This window comes from Lissotriton vulgaris, chromosome 9 (genome assembly GCF_964263255.1).
Source record: "Lissotriton vulgaris chromosome 9, aLisVul1.2, whole genome shotgun sequence".
In the NCBI taxonomy this organism is placed as follows: domain Eukaryota; kingdom Metazoa; phylum Chordata; class Amphibia; order Caudata; family Salamandridae; genus Lissotriton; species Lissotriton vulgaris.
This window is the reverse complement of record NC_141697.1, coordinates 595022078-595039330: the sequence shown is the minus strand read 5'-3', so window position 1 is coordinate 595039330 and position 17253 is coordinate 595022078. Positions and strand designations below refer to the sequence as shown.

General features: G+C 51.3%; 1 protein-coding gene across 1 annotated transcript in view; it reads right to left on the bottom strand.

Moving 5' to 3' along the window:
* The window catches only part of LOC147691915 (uncharacterized), a 194282-nt gene that overhangs the window by 27327 nt on the left and 149702 nt on the right, over positions 1 to 17253 (bottom strand). The gene's annotated exons all lie outside the window — the stretch shown is intronic.

The following is a 17253-nucleotide window of genomic DNA, read 5'->3' as shown; positions in this document are numbered from 1 at the left end:
GTTTGATAGTTGAAATAATTGGGCAGTGTGGTGGTTATAATATTAATTATGGGTATCTCAAATAAAGGCTTTGTCAATGTGAAGGGCATGTCTTTGAAATTGGATGGCCTCTTCTCCCTATTTCATTTTTTTCCAAATCCTTGGGCTCTCTCATTGACCAATCTGTGTCCTTCAAAGGGCATGTCCTGAAAAGAGCACAGACATCGGAGTCCCAGCTTACATTAAAGCACATTATCTGCTCGCCTGGTCTCTTGGCTGTGCTCTTTTCCCCTTGGGGGTTTCAGGTCACGGCCTGCTTGGTGGGGTTTGATTGCTTGCTTGTGGAGGGAGCGAGATTGCGGGTCATTCCCTAATAAGAGTCCCTGGTATTTTTTAAACGCTTATCTGGCACACCCTGGTGGCAGAGTAGTTTCAAAAGGGTTTCTGTCCACATTGAATGCCTTCTCTTCTAGGTTCCAACCAAGTTATTGTAGTTGAACTAGCAGTATGTGTATAAATTAACGTTTATTTATCTAAAAAAAATTCCAGGCTTACAAGGAACAAATAAAAAGGGAGAGCGTACTCACTGCTACAAGTATCCTAAACAACCCAACAGTCATGTCCCGGTACGAACAGTATGCAACGGTAAGATTTTTAGGAGCCATATCTGACTATTGACTCAAGTTGAATAATTGCTTGGCCAGTTAAATCGGCAGTCCAACTTTTTCTATGAGAGTTACCACAATGGTGAGTGACCATGCCTTCCAGAATTATTGTTCTGACTACTCAGATGTCTGTCACAATTAAAGTTTTACAACCCACTGAAAATGCCAAAGGTTCCAGGGACGTTAGTTTCATTTTTACCCACACAACCATAGAAAAGTCAGCACTTAAAATTTTAATAGGTTTTTAAAAAAAAGCAATTGCCCATGAGGGGGTCCCTCCATGTGTCCTATAGGTTCAGGATACCTGTATCCTGACTCGTGTTTTCACACTGTCAAACCCCCAATCTTCCAGGGTATTGGTGAGCTGCCAGTAGATTCAGAGCTATCCGTTGGAGATGTCTGCTTTAAATATAAATGTAATCCAGCAAATTCTTTATTGGTATTTCTAGTAAGTATATTTCTGTTGCAGTCTTGTATTCAACCAGAAATATGGCCATTCTGCAGTTCTACTTAAAAGAGAATTTCACACCACACATGGGTAACCCTTCAGCCACAGGCATAAAAGCATCAACAGCTTACCTTCTCTTTCAATAAAACTTCTCGATCTGCCCAATCTACCTTCTCTTTAGGAATGCTGGAAATCTCACTGGATGGAAAGCAATTTCCTCCAGCTGAACGCTGCAAAAACTGAGGTTCTGCTCTTTGGAGATGCCCCCTCCTCTGGTCACCTTCCTGGTGGCCCCCAGAACTAGGCACACCCCCGACCCCGGCAACCACAGTCAAAAACCTCTGTGTTCACCTTCAACAGTCCCTAAACATGAAGAAACACGTTACTCACACAGTCTGATCCTGCTTCCACACCCATGGCTTACTAAGGAAAGCTTTTACTTATGTCCCCGACACAACAAGGAAAACCCTAACACAGGCCCTGATACCAAGCAAGCTGGACTATTGCAACGCCCTATTGATTGCAGCAAATGAGTCCTCCTTAAACCAATTGCAAATGATACCAAACACAGCCGCCTGCACGGTTCTGAATGCTCCCCCCAGATCAGCTTCCTCTCCCCTCCCTCATCAGCTACACTGGCTGCCCATACGACAGCGCGTGAAATTCTAGATCTGCTGTCTCACACACAAAGCTATCTGGGGCAATGGCCCTCCCGATGTAGTAGAGAAACTTCGCCGCTATTACCCGTCTCGGACTCTGCGCGCCAGCTCCCAATCGCTCCTCAAAAGCCCCAACATAAAAAAGGCTAGACCCGGAGGCAAGTCCTTCTCGCACCCTTCATCTGGAATCAACTACAGCTGGCCCTAAGACAGTGTCTGGACCATCTTAAATTCGGAAGACTCCTGAAAACTGCCCTGACAGAGTGAGGGAGTGAGAGTGGGAAAGGGAGACAGTGAGGGAGTGAGAGGGAAAGGGAGGGAAAGGAGGGAAAAGGAGTGACAGAGTGAGGGAGTGACAGGGGGAAAGGGAGACAGTGAGAGGGAAAGGAAGGGAGGGAAAGTGAGTGAGGGAAAGGGAGACAGAGTGAGGGAGTGAGAGAGGGAAAGGGAGACAGAGTGAGAGGGAAAGGGGGGAGGGAGTGAGAGAGGGAAAGGGAGACAGGGGGAGGAAGACAGAGGGAGGGGAACAGAGTATGGGAGAGGTAGGGAGAGTGAGGGAGGGAGACAAAGAGAGAGCAAGAGATGTGTGTATCCCGGGTCTGGTGGCTCAGTGGACGAAGGTGTCCGCTGCAGGGACCAGTGATCAACCTCATGGTCAGTTGTGTATTTTTATGTTGCTCTAGCCCTGCCACCTCCCCCACTGACCCCGCCCCCACTGGTGCGGCCCTCGGACACAAACCACAGTGTAAATTTGGCCCCTGAGAGAACGTTTGTGAGTACCCATGACCTATGCTGTGCTTCCAAGCGCTGAGATACCCCCCTGGGGGTGATTCAAGAGCTATACAAATTAAATAAAATCATTAATTAAATCAAACAGGTACACATGCTGCAAACTGATAAGTTAATGACCATCAACAATTAGCTTGCAGCCTGTAATGCTGTGGATGCACTTCCACCCTTCCTGCCTCCAGGGCTCACACTGCATATTGAATGTTCAGATCTGTTTACTCCTTCCTCAGCTTTGCAAATAACACTTCTTCCGTACTGAGTTTCACCCAAAAAAATTGTAGTTTCGCAGGAAATTAATTTCTTGGAAATGTGATGCCCACCCTCAATATTCCAGTCACCGCCCCCTCTGTACAAGGACTCCTCAGAGCTCATGGGCGTTCATAGACATGGCATGGATTTTTCCATCCTATGGCCTGTCTGGACATACTCTAAAATTTAGAAGTCCTGCATATGTTCTCCCCGTTGTAAGATGCCTTTTCTAATAATACATTCTTTCTGCTTTTTTGTGATCTGAAATCTGAGTTCTCTACTTGCACTGTACACAAGACTTTTGCTGTTACTTTTGTAATAGTTAGTGTGCATTTGTTCTGCAAAATTTTGCTAAAGATGGTTTAAAACTTGTGTTTACTTTTAGGGTGAGAATCCCTTTGAAATCGTTGAACAAACAGGAGAATCGGTAGTTGAGGAAACAACTGATGCGAATGATGAAGACAATGAGCAAAACGAAAAGGAGGACATTGATGGTGAAAACGATGAAAATGAGGAGCAGATAATGTGGAGGCAGAAAGTGCAGATGCGGATGATGCTGCTGACCCAAATGATTACTCTGGCTACTTAACCACCACTGATGAAAACTAGTTGAGAAACTGCCCTGAAAGACCAAACACTTTAGCACACTGCATTGGTGGACTTAAAGAACAATTTTCCGCAAAGTTGAGCAGTTCGTTCACCCTGCATGCATTCCACTTCTGTTTTAATTGCCTATGGGCAAACCGGTTTTATGTTTTGTTTTTTTAGTATATTACGCACAGCAAATGCTTCAGTATTCTTCCAGTGTAAATTGATTTGTTCATGGTTATGTTTTGAGTAATTTTGAGCAGTTGGAGTTCTAAACATTCCAATGTGAATTTTTCCAGTTTTTAGCGCCCAATGTAGTGTTGTATATAATTCAAGCTGTTGTAGCAAAGAAACCCTGATTATGTCTTGCAGTAATAAAGGCTTACAACAAGATTATACACTTATTTTGCACCTCTCCTATGTGGTACTGTCTACCTCAAAGAAGGGGTACACTCAAGGTGGTGTTTTATGCCCGGAGGTAGCGCCCCAGGGGGGAGCACTCGCCTGTTTAATGCTGATCAAAGGCTCTTTGCTGAGGTGTGAGATTGGAGAGGGTGCCGAGGGTATTCTGGGTGACGAGGTGTCACTGTAAGGCCTGGTAGCCTCTACATAATCAGCAGAGGTGAGGATGGCAAGAAACATCCGCTCTGCCTATGGGGGCCTTGTGACACCAGCTGGGTGATTCACCCACCGAGGTGTTCCTTTCTTGCTTTAAAGCGTTCGATTTGTTTTGTGTTTTTTCTGCACTTTTATTTAGCGCGAACTCTATCGGAAGGTATTGCAGCGCTTTAAATAAACACTAGTTACATCACACAAGGTCACTTTTTAAACAAGAAAAACAAGCATTTTCGGAAATTATGTAGAATATTCCATTTGTGGAGTGCTGCAGTCGGGGCCGGAGCTGAATTTTAATCAGGGGGGGACTGCAGTGATGGACTGCAGTGTGTCTGCTGTTATACCAATGGCATAAATCACGCCGAGCCAGACTCTGCACCCACAGGCACCAGCTCCCGACTGTCAGGGTGGTCGGGAAGCAGCAGGAAAGGTCAGAGGTGCCAGGGAGAGGGGGCTGGACACACAGGAACGGAGGAACCAAGGAAGCAAGAAAGAGCGGGGAAGACGAGGGAGGAAAGGAGAGGAGGAAGAAAATAATATGATAAGGAAGAAGGAAGAGGGGCGAAGACAGGGATAAACGGAGGAGGGGGTTATGAGGGAGGAGAACAGAAGTGGATTGACAGAATAAAGACTACGGAAGTAAAGCGCGAAAACAAAGGAAGCAGTAGAGGCGGGCATGCAGGGTGGAAGGAGTAGAGGGGAAAGATCAACAGGATAGAAAGAAGAGAATGGAAGGAATAAAGACTGGAAGCTGCACATTGGGGACAGAAGAAATAATGAGCAGAAGTAGAGACGGAGAAAGGCAGACGGACAGAGAAAGAGACTGAAGAGGATGCGGCAATGTTGGAAAGAACGAGGAATGAGGTAAGAAAGAGAAAACCGGAGCGAGAACAAGGAAGGTGGAATGAAGAAGAGGAAATCAAATAAGGAAGGCAGTAATAAAGAAGATATGAGAATACAGGTGATGAAGTTGTAGAAAATATGGAGGAAGGGGAAGAAAGGAGAAAGTACACCAAAGCATGTAAGAAAATAAAAGATGCATCGAAGATGAAGAATGGGAGACAGAAGGGGCGTGGCTTGGACGCCGATCGGGATGGCGGCGTGAGCTCGCAGCTCCGCGCGGAATCCCGCTAATTCTCCTGTTTTTCGGGACCCTAGGCGACCCGGAGACAACGTTCCTGCCCTCTGAAGGGTGAGGGGACAGCTGGACGTAATCGGTGAATCGCTGGGGGACTGCTGGCCCCGAGGAGATCGAGGAAGAGGCGGCCGAGGTGTAGACCGGGGTGTGAAGAAAATGGCGGCGTGGAGGTCGGACGGTCCCGAACTTCAGCCCTGAGTCCGACTGTCGCCAGGCAGAGAGGGACCTTGCACCCGGCTGCCCGACGCACTGGGATTGGCGGCGCGAAGCCCTGAGACCGGGGGACGCTGCCCGATTCACCCAGGAGATCGGGGGTTCTAGTTAGCCACTGTCCCACGGCTCATCCTCCCCCCACAGGTCCAGTGGGGGTGACGGAACGGAGCTCATCCGCCTGATCATTGCTCCTGAGACCATTGGCGGTGGCATTGCATTGCCCGGTGCCCGGTAATCGGCACGGACCCACGGGAGCACCCACAGTACGGGTGGCCGGACTTGTGACGCAGCGCCCTGACATGGCGGCGATCGGAGGGCCGATGCCCGGGAGCCGCGAGGGGGACTCGGCGACATCGACCCGGCTGGGTGAGAGTCCCTCCCCGGAGCTTGACCAGGAACAGCGGCTGAACCGGCGCTTGGATGCCATCCTTGAGGCGATCACTTCCACCAAGGAGGCGTTGCACAACGACATTGCCCAAGTGGCCACGGGCCTGGGGCTACTACGCGCGGACCACGCGAAGCTGGCGGATCGGGTCAAGGATCATGACCAACTGTTGCTGGACCTGAAGCCCTCGGTGGTGACCGCGGAGCACAGGATTACAGACATTTTGGCCCGACTGGACACTCTAGAGCGGAGGGCGGAGGATGCCGAAGGCCGCAATAGACGGAACAACGTGCGGGTCGTAGGCCTGCCGGAACGGATTGAGGGGGAGGATGCGGTGGCCTACATGGAGAACTGGTTCCGCACTGTGGTGGCGCCGGAGGGGCTTACTCCTTTTTTCACTCTGGAGCGAGCTCACCGGGTGCCCGCTCGCCCGCCGGGGCTGGGCCGCCCCCCCCGACCAATGGTGGTGCGGCTCCTCCACTACAAAGACCGAGACCTCCTCATCCAGCGGGCCAGGATGTCGGGCCCTTATGGGGTGGAGAACAGCAAGGTAACGATCTTTCCGGACTATACGCAGGCGGTCCAGAAGGACAGGGCATCGTTCCTGGCTGTGAAGAAGGAGCTCAGGGAGGAAGGCATTCAGTACTCCTTGCTCTACCCGGCCAAGCTGCGGATTATCATGGATGGCACCACACACTTTTTCCTCACCCCGGACGAAGTTTGGCACTGGCTTGAATCGTACAGAGCGGGGACGGACAGGACACACCAAAGTAGGCGAGACCAGCCCAAGCAGCCCCGGGTGCGGCAGTCACAACGCATCAGGTCCCGCAACAGGCGCCAGCGGGAGAAGCGGGAGGCTCAAATGGCGGCGGAGAAGAGGGATGCACTCGCAGCGACGGCGGCCATTACAGGGTCGCAACAGAACAGTGAACGGGCCGAAACGGACTCGGGAGGAGAAGGCAGCAGAACAGGAGAGGAACTTTCGGAGGCAGAGAGCCAGAAGGGGCCGACAGTGACCCCACAGACCTCGGATAATATTTGCTGCGGCTAAGATAGACTTTGGCCTAGACCGGGACTTCATGGTAGGGTGATATCCTGTTGCTGGAGGGCGGGTTGCCGGGTGGGGGAGCTGAGGGTATCAGAGGGGATGAAGGGCGGGACGCGGGCTCCGCTAGCTGGGGTCGGCGGCGACTCACCCCCCCTAGGCCCTTAAGGCCGACTGTGGTGGAGACCACAGGGTAAGTGTGCGAGAAGTTGCATCAAGGTTTGGATGGGGGCGGCCATTGGGTTCGTGTGCTCTGTCCTGGGGAGTGGGGTTTGGGGAATGTTTCAGTTTTGGGGTTGTTTGGGGGGGGGCAACTGCATTGGGGGGGTCATGGACCGTTGGAGTTTAATTCGGACTGTACGGACTTGGTATGGGGACATTACCTAATTTGAAATGCCTGACGTGGAATGTCCGGGGGCTGCGGACTATGGTGAAACGCCACAAAGTACATGCATACCTGGTTCGCAGGGGGGTTCAGATAGCTATGCTCCAGGAGACTCACCTCACCAAAAAAGAGTGCGCTGCCTTGCAGAAAAGGTGGCGGGGCCAGGTTTTTGGCACCACTTATTCAGCGTATGCCAGGGGGGTCTTGATCTGGGTGAGGGCGGGGATACCCTTTCAGGTGCTGAATCAGGTTATAGATTCGGATGGCAGGTTTGTAGCGGTGGAAGGGAGATTGTATGGACGGGATGTGGTTTTATGTTGTGTTTATGCACCGAACTCTGACCAAGGCCGATACTTTGATAGCCTCTCGGGGTCCTTGGCCTCTTTCCTGGCGGGCCCGATAGTGCTAGGGGGGGACTTCAATTCGATTACGGATGTGGCTCTGGATAGGTCCCATCCCCCCCTAGTGGACTCTCCTGTGCGCAGGCTGGCCGCGCACAGGAAGGACTGGCAAGAACGATGGGGGTTGCTGGATGTCTGGAGGGAGAGGCACAGGGGAACCAGGGATTACTCCTTTTATTCCGCTCTGCATGATTTACATGTCAGGATTGATTCGGTGCTTTGCGGGAGCTCCCTAGCCCCATTGATTACCCATGCTGAGTACCTTGCTAGGACGATATCCGATCATAACCCCCTGTTGGTACATATCCAATGGCAGAGGGAGCGCTCAGCAATACCAACATGGCGGCTTCGTCCGGAGACGCTAGAGGATTCTGTGTTCGACGATGTGGTCCGGCAGGGCATTGATAGTTATTTCGGTGTGAACGAAGGAACGGCGACGAGCAGGTCTGTTGAATGGGATGCAATGAAAGTGGTGGTGAGAGGGGTGTGCTTGGGCAGGTTCTCGAATGCTCGAACGACTGTGCTGAATGACTTAATGAAAGCGGAGGAAGCTTTGAGGGACCTGGAGTGCCGCAGGCCCACTAGGCCAGATCTACAGGCCCAGTTATTGGAAGCGAAGGAAGCGGTAGCCGCGGAGACGGAACGTTTGCGATGCTATGATTATAGGCAGTACATTATCAGGGCACACGCAGAAAGGGACAAGGTGGGTACCCTCTTAGCCAGATTAGCTAGCCCGGAACTTAGGGGTTGCCCGATCCTCAGCATTATTGACGCGCGGGGAGAGATGGTGTACTCCCAGGCAGCTGTATTGGACCGCTTTAGGGGTTACTATGAGGAATTGTACCGGAGCCAGCTGGGAGTGGGGGTCCAGGACATCGTGGAGTACCTGGGGGAGAGGCCGCTTCCGGTCTTGGACGAGGACGACGCGAAGGACCTGGGTAGCCCGATCACGCTAACGGAAATTCGAGTGGCTATCAAACAGATGGCCCGTAATAAGACGCCCGGGGTGGACGGACTCCCAATCGAGTTTTATCAGCACTATGTAGACGCTCTGGCGCCCAGGCTGCTGGTGGTGTATACGGAGGCCTTCGAGAAGGGGGCGTTGCCTGCCTCCATGCGGGAGGCCTTGATAGTGCCACTCCTCAAGCCCGGCTGGGATGCCGCGGACGTGAGATCTTATCGCCCGCTGTCCATGCTAACGGTGGACTATAAGATCCTGAGTCGCATTCTAGCCTCTAGACTAGCCCCGCACATGACGGGCCTGGTGCACAGGGATCAGGCCGGGTTTATACCCACGAGGAGCACGGCGATGAATATCCGCCGCCTGGTGGGAATAATGGACGCCATCTTGGATGGAGAGGGGTCGCCGGCGGTTCTGTCCGTGGATATCGAGAAGGCCTTCGATAGTTTGGAATGGCCTTTCTTGGATGGGGTGCTGGAGCGGTTTGGCATGGGCGATGGGTTTCGGAGGTGGACGAGGGTCTTGTATAATTCGGCGACGGCGAGAGTTCGGCTGGGCGGTCTGGTATCTGCCGCGTATCCGGTGGGCAGGGGAACACGACAGGGATGCTCTCTCTCCCCTCTGTTGTTTGCCCTGGCGATGGAACCCTTGGCGGTCCATGCGAGGTCAGGCGAACGATACGCGGGAATGGTGAGTGATGGGCAATGGCATTATATATCGCTCTATGCGGATGACCTGCTCCTGTACCTAGCTGACACTTCGGGGGCACTGGTTGGAGCGATGGATCTGCTGTCCGAGTTCGGCCGACTGTCGGGCCTTAAGGTTAATTGGGCGAAGACCTGCGTGTTTCCGCTGAGAGCGGGATCGCCAGCCCCTAGCAGCGACCTGGGTGTGGTGTGGGAACCCTCTTGCATCACCTACTTGGGTGTCCGCATCTACCACTCGGCTACTGACCTTTTGGAGGGTAACATTGGCCGTTGTGTCCGGTCACTGCGGGGTAGCTTGTCTTTCTGGTCGACCCTCCCGCTGACAGTTCTGGGCAGGATAGCGTTGTTGAAAATGGTGGCGCTCCCCCGCTTCCTTTATTATTTCCGAACGCTACCTGTCTGGATTCCCCAGGGGGTGTTTAAGGAACTGCGGTCAATGATTATTGGCTTTCTGTGGGGGCATGGCCGTCGCAGGATAGCCTTGAGCACGCTACTTCGCCCCAAGCTGGAGGGGGGCATGGCCGTACCCGACCTGGAGCTGTATTATTTAGCGGCGCAGTTGCAGGTCCTTACGCAGAACGTAGCCAGGGTGTTCCGGGGGCCGGAGGAAGACCGGGGTCGGGGGATACAGCGCCACGTGCTGTCGTACATCATTATGCAGCAACGGCTCGAATTACGGGCCCTCACCATGGAGGAGCGGACGCTCCGGCTGTGCTGGCAGAGGAGCCTCCGGAGAGCGAGGGCATCACGGCCTTATGCCCCGGAGATTCCGATCGGGATGTTGACGGCTTTGCCGCACGGAGGGGATTGGTCCCCGTTGATGGATTGGGAGGACGCGGGGTTGCAGGTGGTGGGTGACTTGTATATTGATGGGGCGTTGGCACCGTTCGACGTGCTCCGGGACCAGTTCGGACTGCCTGAGGGGGGCTTCCTACTACACGCGGCTGTAGTGGCTGCCATACAAAAGCACTGGAAAGAGGGGCTCCTGGAACCTGCGACGACTATGGCATGCCAATATGTGGTAATGGCGGCTGGTACATTTAAAGCTGTGACGTGCCTCCATAATAGGATGCTGAACGACGGGCTAGAACCACTCCATGGGCTCAAAGCTAAATGGGAGGGGAGCGTTGGCCGGCCCATACCGGACACGGCATGGGGCCATATCCTGCGCCGCACGTGGAAGGGCACCAGGAACGCGCGCTTTCAGCAGGTCCATTTTTATGTGCTCCATAGGGCCTATCTAACTCCAGAGAAACTACAGCGGCACTTTCGGGTGCCGGATGCCTGTTGCCCCCGGTGCTCGTCCCTAGGGGCGGACATGGACCACTTGTTTTGGGGGTGTCCACAACTGGGAACTTATTGGGCGGAGGTAGGGGAACTCCTGAATGAAGTGACTGACAGGGAGGTAGAATTCGACATGGGGACGTGTCTATTGCTCTGGTTCCCGCATACTAAGCACACCAAGGTGACCAGTAAATTCATAGATCTGGGTCTGATATTGGCTCAAAGGGAAATATCGTGGCACTGGAAGGCCAGGGGGGGTCCCTCATTGCGTAGATGGAAGAGTGAGTTGCTGCGATGGTCTGACTGCGAGAGCGTGCTCCGGATGAAGCAAGCAGTGAAGTTGGGGAATGAGAAGGCTCTGGATGCGGCGCGTGCATGGGAGTTAGTGGTACAGGCTCTGCGTGATGCTTTGGTTGAGGACGAGGACGGCGAGGACTAAGCCGCTGGACACCGCGGGGCGAACACAGAAGTATGTCATTACGCACTGTAATGGAACCATCCAGTTCGGTAGAGCGAAGTACACACCTTAGCAGTTGCCAGGGGGGGGGGGGGGGGGGCGTTGGGGGGTTAGTTGTAGGGGGGCTGGGGGGGGCCGGAAGCCATTGGAGGGTTGCTGTTGGAGGCCTAGACCCACTGGGACAGGGGGTATTGAGTGGCGGGCGGACTGATTGGGTGGGACGGCCTGGCACGAAGGCCCGAATAGCCTAGAGCAGGCCTCAACGGGGGCAATTACGTTGATACCATGGGGATGGCTGACGGGAATGTTGTTGCGGGTGGGGGGGTGAAAGCAGATACGTAAAACGATCTTACGCCAGGGTCCCAATGGGACGTACACTGTGTTGTGCTCCTCTAGAGCGATCTGATATGCCGCCCGGCCTCCGGGATGCGGGCTGAATGGCTGTGTACAACTGTGAACTGTTATTGGACGGGGGGGGCCCACAAGTGCACTGGCTGTTTACTTTTTTCCTGCTGTTTATAACTCTGCAATAAAAATATAATTTAAAAAAAAAAAGAATGGGAGACAGGGAGATTGACAGAGAAATACATGAAGGAGGAGACTGAGAGAAGGAGATAGAAATGGGAGGAAAGTGAACAAGTCAGTGTAAAGTGGTAGGTGGAATGAAGCACCAAAAAAAAGCGAGAAAAACTAGCTCTGGCATTGCGCGGAGTGGGGCGGGGGAGCGGCTTCCTTTCAAGTCTGATGCCGAGGCATGGTGTGGGATGTGGCTGGCGATGTGCACGCGCCTGGCTCACATGAACTGAATTGAATCCGCAGTTTGGGGAGACTTTTCGGAAGCCTTACTATAATCTCGCCGAACAATGCTTACGCATTGGTTTAGCGAGACCTAACAATTAATGTGTTCGTCTCTAACACAACTGGTGCTCATGTAAAGCGCTTTGATGCCTTCAGGTCTAGTTCGCGCCCCCCCACCCACAAATGTATAAACTTCACACAGGATGACTTCCTTCAGGATGTCCTGCACTGCTGCAAGCTCCTCAGTCCAGGGCGGCACCTCTGAAACTCAATTCTTGCAAGAAGAATTGACATCCACCTCAAATTGTGAAAGCCTTCAAACCTGGCTGTTTATAGTTCCTTGAAGCTGTGAGACAGCATGCTGCTGAAGCACAGGGGATACGGGTTTGCAGTCACAGAGGTGTAGTTTGGTCAGTAAGATTGGGGGTGTGAGCTTCAGATTTCCCAACAATTGCGCTGGCATTTAATGTTATAATACATTATACAACAAGCAGGGTGCATGAGAGGGGCTAAAGTGGCAGTGGAAAGGGAGACAAATGAGGATGGGTAGCGGTACTAAGTGAGAGAAAACACAATATTTTGTAAAATAACCAACATTTATGAAGACTTTTAAAACAGAGAGGAGACAGTGTATTTTTTGTCTGCATGTATGCAAACATTCCTGGTGAAATCCGACCGACACCTCACCATACCCGACTTAAAGCATCTGTACCCAACTATTTACCAGAAAAAGCATTTATTAGGGGGCTGTAGCACCACAAACACCCCTCCAAAGATACGGGCCCAGATCTCAGGATGGGACCTAAAGAGGTCACCAGGCAATCTATCCAGCCCCAGTGCTTTACCCAGTGCCAGTCTCTCTATTGCGCTGACCACCTCCCCAAGGCTACATTCCAATCCGTCGCCAGATTGGGATAGGACGGCAGAAGCCACATCATTGGAACCTTCGAAGATATCTTCGTAGAGCTTACCAAAGTGGTCTTCCCACACAGAGGCTGCAATGTTGGGCTCCACTGCAGTTTTTGGTTCGCCGGTACCAATGTTTACCAAAGACCAGAATCTCCTAGAATCCCTCGTCTCTAGGGCGAGAGAGAGATCCTGCCATCTGTCCCAGTCCCACTCTGACCTTGCCTGCGCCATCATGTCCTTATATTCCCGCCTAAGCTCAGCGACCTTGCCCCTGTCTGTTCCAGCTTTTATTGCTGTTATTAACTCAGACTTGGACTTTTTACAGTCTGAGTTATGCCAGGTAGAGGTTCGAGTCTTTTGCTTGCGCTGCACTACTTCCGGGAAAAGAACCTCACCCAGAACGCCCACTAACTCTTCGTGGATTAAAGCTAATTTATTATTAAAGTTTTGAAGTCTGGGTTGGTTAATTAAATTATCCAAGTCCTCTAACTTGGGGAGTGCTAGCTCATACAATTTCCTAATGCTTTCTTGCAAATTTACCAGTTTCTCCCATTTTACCCTACGCCTGTTGAAGGTGAGAACCAGGTTACTTAGGTCCTCCCTGGTCTCAGTGGGCTGCGGTCCCACTGCAGCTACAGGATACACCATGTCTAATAAAAGTGAATTGTGGTCACTGTCCGTTCGTGCAACTACTTTAAAATCTTTAACCTTGGACCACAGGCTAATATCTACGAAAATGTAGTCCAGCCGCGATTCCTGATCCTTCCTGTTAAAAGTACATATTGAAGGGGTGTCTGAGATTGTTCGCCCATTGCAAGCCCTTAGAGCAAAATTAAGTGTCAAAGACATAATTTGCACTGCAAGAGGAGACCAAGATTTGGGATGTGGAGATTGACACACCGGAACACCCCAAAAGTCATTTTCTGCTGTGAGTGCGCCTTCCCTCAACCCTTCCAGTGGTTCGAAGTGACTATTGAAGTCTCCACCCATCAGTATCTTACAGTCTTTGGGTAGTTGGCCCAGAAAGGACGAGAGATCATCAAGTGTAGGTGACTCCATGGTGGGACCAACTGGACGAAAGTACACATTTATGATTGCTAACTTAGGAGCATTGGGCCATTTGAGCAAGACACACTGTATGTCCTGGGAGGACGTAACTACATTCTCCACAGTGCATCCAATGTGGCTGGCTACCTACACCGCCAAGCCGCCCGAGGGTCTCCCCTTGCCACTCCAACTGGCCTTGATTTCAAAGGTAGCATATCCCATTCTGTACAGGGGTTCCCTAGCCCAAGTCTCTTGAAAGAGACAAACATCACTATTAGCTACTAGGACATCCCAGTCATCAGTATATATTTTGTTGGCAATGCCCGCAACGTTCCAGGACAGAACCTTCAAAATTACGAGTAGAGTTTTAGATTTGGAGGCCAATGACCTAATTTTAGCGTGATGAGTGACCACTTGTGCAACAGAGGAGCCTTGTGATTGTGTTAGTTCCTGATTATGTGAGGCAGAAGATATTGAAAACGGATCAGGCTGATCTGTGGGTATCAGAGCGTGGGCATGAGTACTACCAGGTAAAATGTTATCTTGTGCCCACGCACTGTAGAGGGTTGGATTATCTACACGGGGCATTTCATGTTCCCGAATGGTTCTGACAGCACTACTTCCCACAGTCCCTTGCCCTTCGACATTCACCTGAGCTGAAGACTGAAGAATCTCCCTTGTGGCCAAGGAGTGACCACCCTGGGCAACCAGGCACCATCCAGCGTTTAGTTGCTTCGACAGTGAAATGGATCCCAAACAAAAAAAATAAGCTCCTGAGTGGCGCCGTGTCTGGCTGCCATAATTGAAGACACATGGGGTTTGGTGCGCATAACAAACACCAATAGGCCGTAGGCGGAGTTAAGCGACCGCCTATGGCCTATTGCGTGTTTTGTTATATAACAGCACGCATGCAAAGCCCAATCACAATGGACCTTGAAATGCACATGCACGACCTATGTGGAATTTCAAGGTCCATTTTTGAAACCCTAGTAAAAGTGCTTTTCGCTCGCTTCGCTTGCAAGCCCTAAAAAGGTGAAAAAGATATCGTACCTGATGAGAAGACACTGGGGTAACACTCTTTTGTCCAAAACTGAAAAGATAGTGCAGAAATTATATGTTAGAATGATTAAGGAGATGCAAAGAGGGTATACAAACACCATCACCCTAGTCAAAACACACTGTCAACCAAGATTAGGCCTGTATAAGTTCCCTTTTGACTTAGGGAGTACACAAAACAACGGGGAGCAGAAATACTACCTGCTACCCATCAACACCAGCAAAACCCTAGTCAGCGCACACTGGCAAACTAGAACAGGCCTGTATAAGCTCCCTTTTGAGTTAGGGGGTACAGGAAACAACAGTGAGCAGAAATACTACGCCAGCCAAACCCTAGACAACACACACTGGCAAAGTAGATTAGGCCTGTATAAGCTCCCTTTTGAGTTAGGGGGTACACAAAACCACGGGGAGCAGAAATACTACCTGCTCCCCATCCACACCAGCCAAACCGTACACAACGCACACTGGCAAAGTAGATTAGGCCTATCATCACTGGATAGTATGTATGAAAAGGCCATTACCAATAAGGGAAAGTAGAGAAAAACCCTTCCCCTGAGGAATATTCTGATTTGGGAGGGAGTGAACGGAATACCTAACGAGAAATATTGTCTCAAGCCTATCCATTCACCCTCTGTTGGAAAATAATAGTCTAAAACCCGGTCCATTGGAAAAACCGAGCGAAAAATCAATATGCACACATTTGGTATAAGAGCGCCCGCCATGTGGGGAAAATTAACCCCACAGCAGAGTCCTGTGTCATATATCCACCAGCTAACCTGGCACTCCCACGTTGAATGAATCGCAAGGGACTGAAGAACCTGGAGTTATAGGGGAGCGCCAGCACGCAGTTAAGCGCCTGACAATTTTCAGTTGTTATCGGAAACCCTGAACCCAAAAAAGGTGATTGCTTACTTGACGGCGGACATGCAAGAAACCTTGGTAATCAGGACACAACCCTTGGCCATGGGTGTTGAAGTCGGCATGGAGGTCTTCATACATCAGAAATTATAGGATCTGTTTCTGCTGACAGTGAAGGTGTAATAATAATTCACATTGGCAAAGCACAAACGATCACCCGTAAGGGTCTCGAGCTGTAAATGTAAATGTAAATGTGTTTCGATTTATATAGCGCACTTTAACCCAGGGGCCTCAAGGCGCTTGCTTAGGGAACCCGTCCTGGTATTCCCCTGTGAGATACCCCGGCCGGGTATCCACAAGGTGAAAGCCAGGCATCCCGCCGCGAGGGGCCGTAGTGGAGATTTAGCAAGCTATTGCCCAGAGTCGCAGAGTGTGACCCCGTGAGTCGAGTAGGCACCAGAGCGAGAATTGTCGACCCCGTGGAATTTTTTTTTTTGAGCCCGAGACCCGCCGAGGCGGGGAATCGAACCCTGGTCCACGGCTGATCTCAGCTTCTGGGTCTGCCGCCTCTAACCACTGAGCCACGCTTCTCCACTCCACCCCTCCACTGTAGGGGTCGTCAGGAAGATTAAGAAAGCTATTGCCAGAGTCACATGGTGCCAGGCTAATCTGGCGCAGAGGATCGAACCGTGATCCCCAGATTCCAGCGTCAGTCGCCTTAACGCCACACCCCTTTCCAATATAAGGCCTTAGAAGGGTGTCTAAGGGAAAAGGAGTCAACCCCTCCTTTAGTAGGAGGAACAGGAACCTCCTAAGTTGGCGGTAGCTCCGTTTACAATATATTGGAAAGAGCCAAAGAGGCTAATGGGAACAAAGGTAATAATACCAGCACACCAAAGCGCCTGAAGGAACCCTTGCACGGAGAGCTCCAGAGTGAGCTTCAAGGGGAAGTATGTGAAGGATTGCACCCTCAGACAATGCCAGAGAACGAGATAATGGATGAACCCCCTGAGGCATAGGGGAACGGAAGTGCAGCTGGAACCGGCCCTGATATTGTGTATTCCCGAAAAGGGACCGGAAGCAGAAACCCTGAAGCATAAGGGGTTATAGGCGAAAATGGCGATAAGAAGGTGCAAACGTAAAGGACCGTTATTATGACGTATCCCCGGGGGTCTAGGGGAAGGCTAAACTTGCCCCAAAAACTCCAGATACCTTGCCACAAAGTTAATGGTGAACGACCCCCCATGTGGCATGGATAAATCATCCATTTCCCAGAAAAGGGATTTACATCTCTTGGAGGAGAAGGGGTGAAAAACTTACCCAAAACCGTATCGTGGACCCTGCAACCCGCGGAGTCCCCAGAGAGACCGAACTATCTAGTACGACAGTGCTGGATAAATCCATCGTATTTAAGATCTAGAATCAGGCGGGAGTGGATGTCAATGGTAGGAAGAAGACCGACCTTGGCGGTAGGAGAAATGAAATAGGAAAAAAGAAAAAGGATAAGAAACAAGACAAAACAACAACGCCCAAAGGATATGCGTAAATAATAATGATGGGCGGTCATAGGGCTTACCACACCGTGTTGAGGACTGTATACCTGGGGCCCTGGTG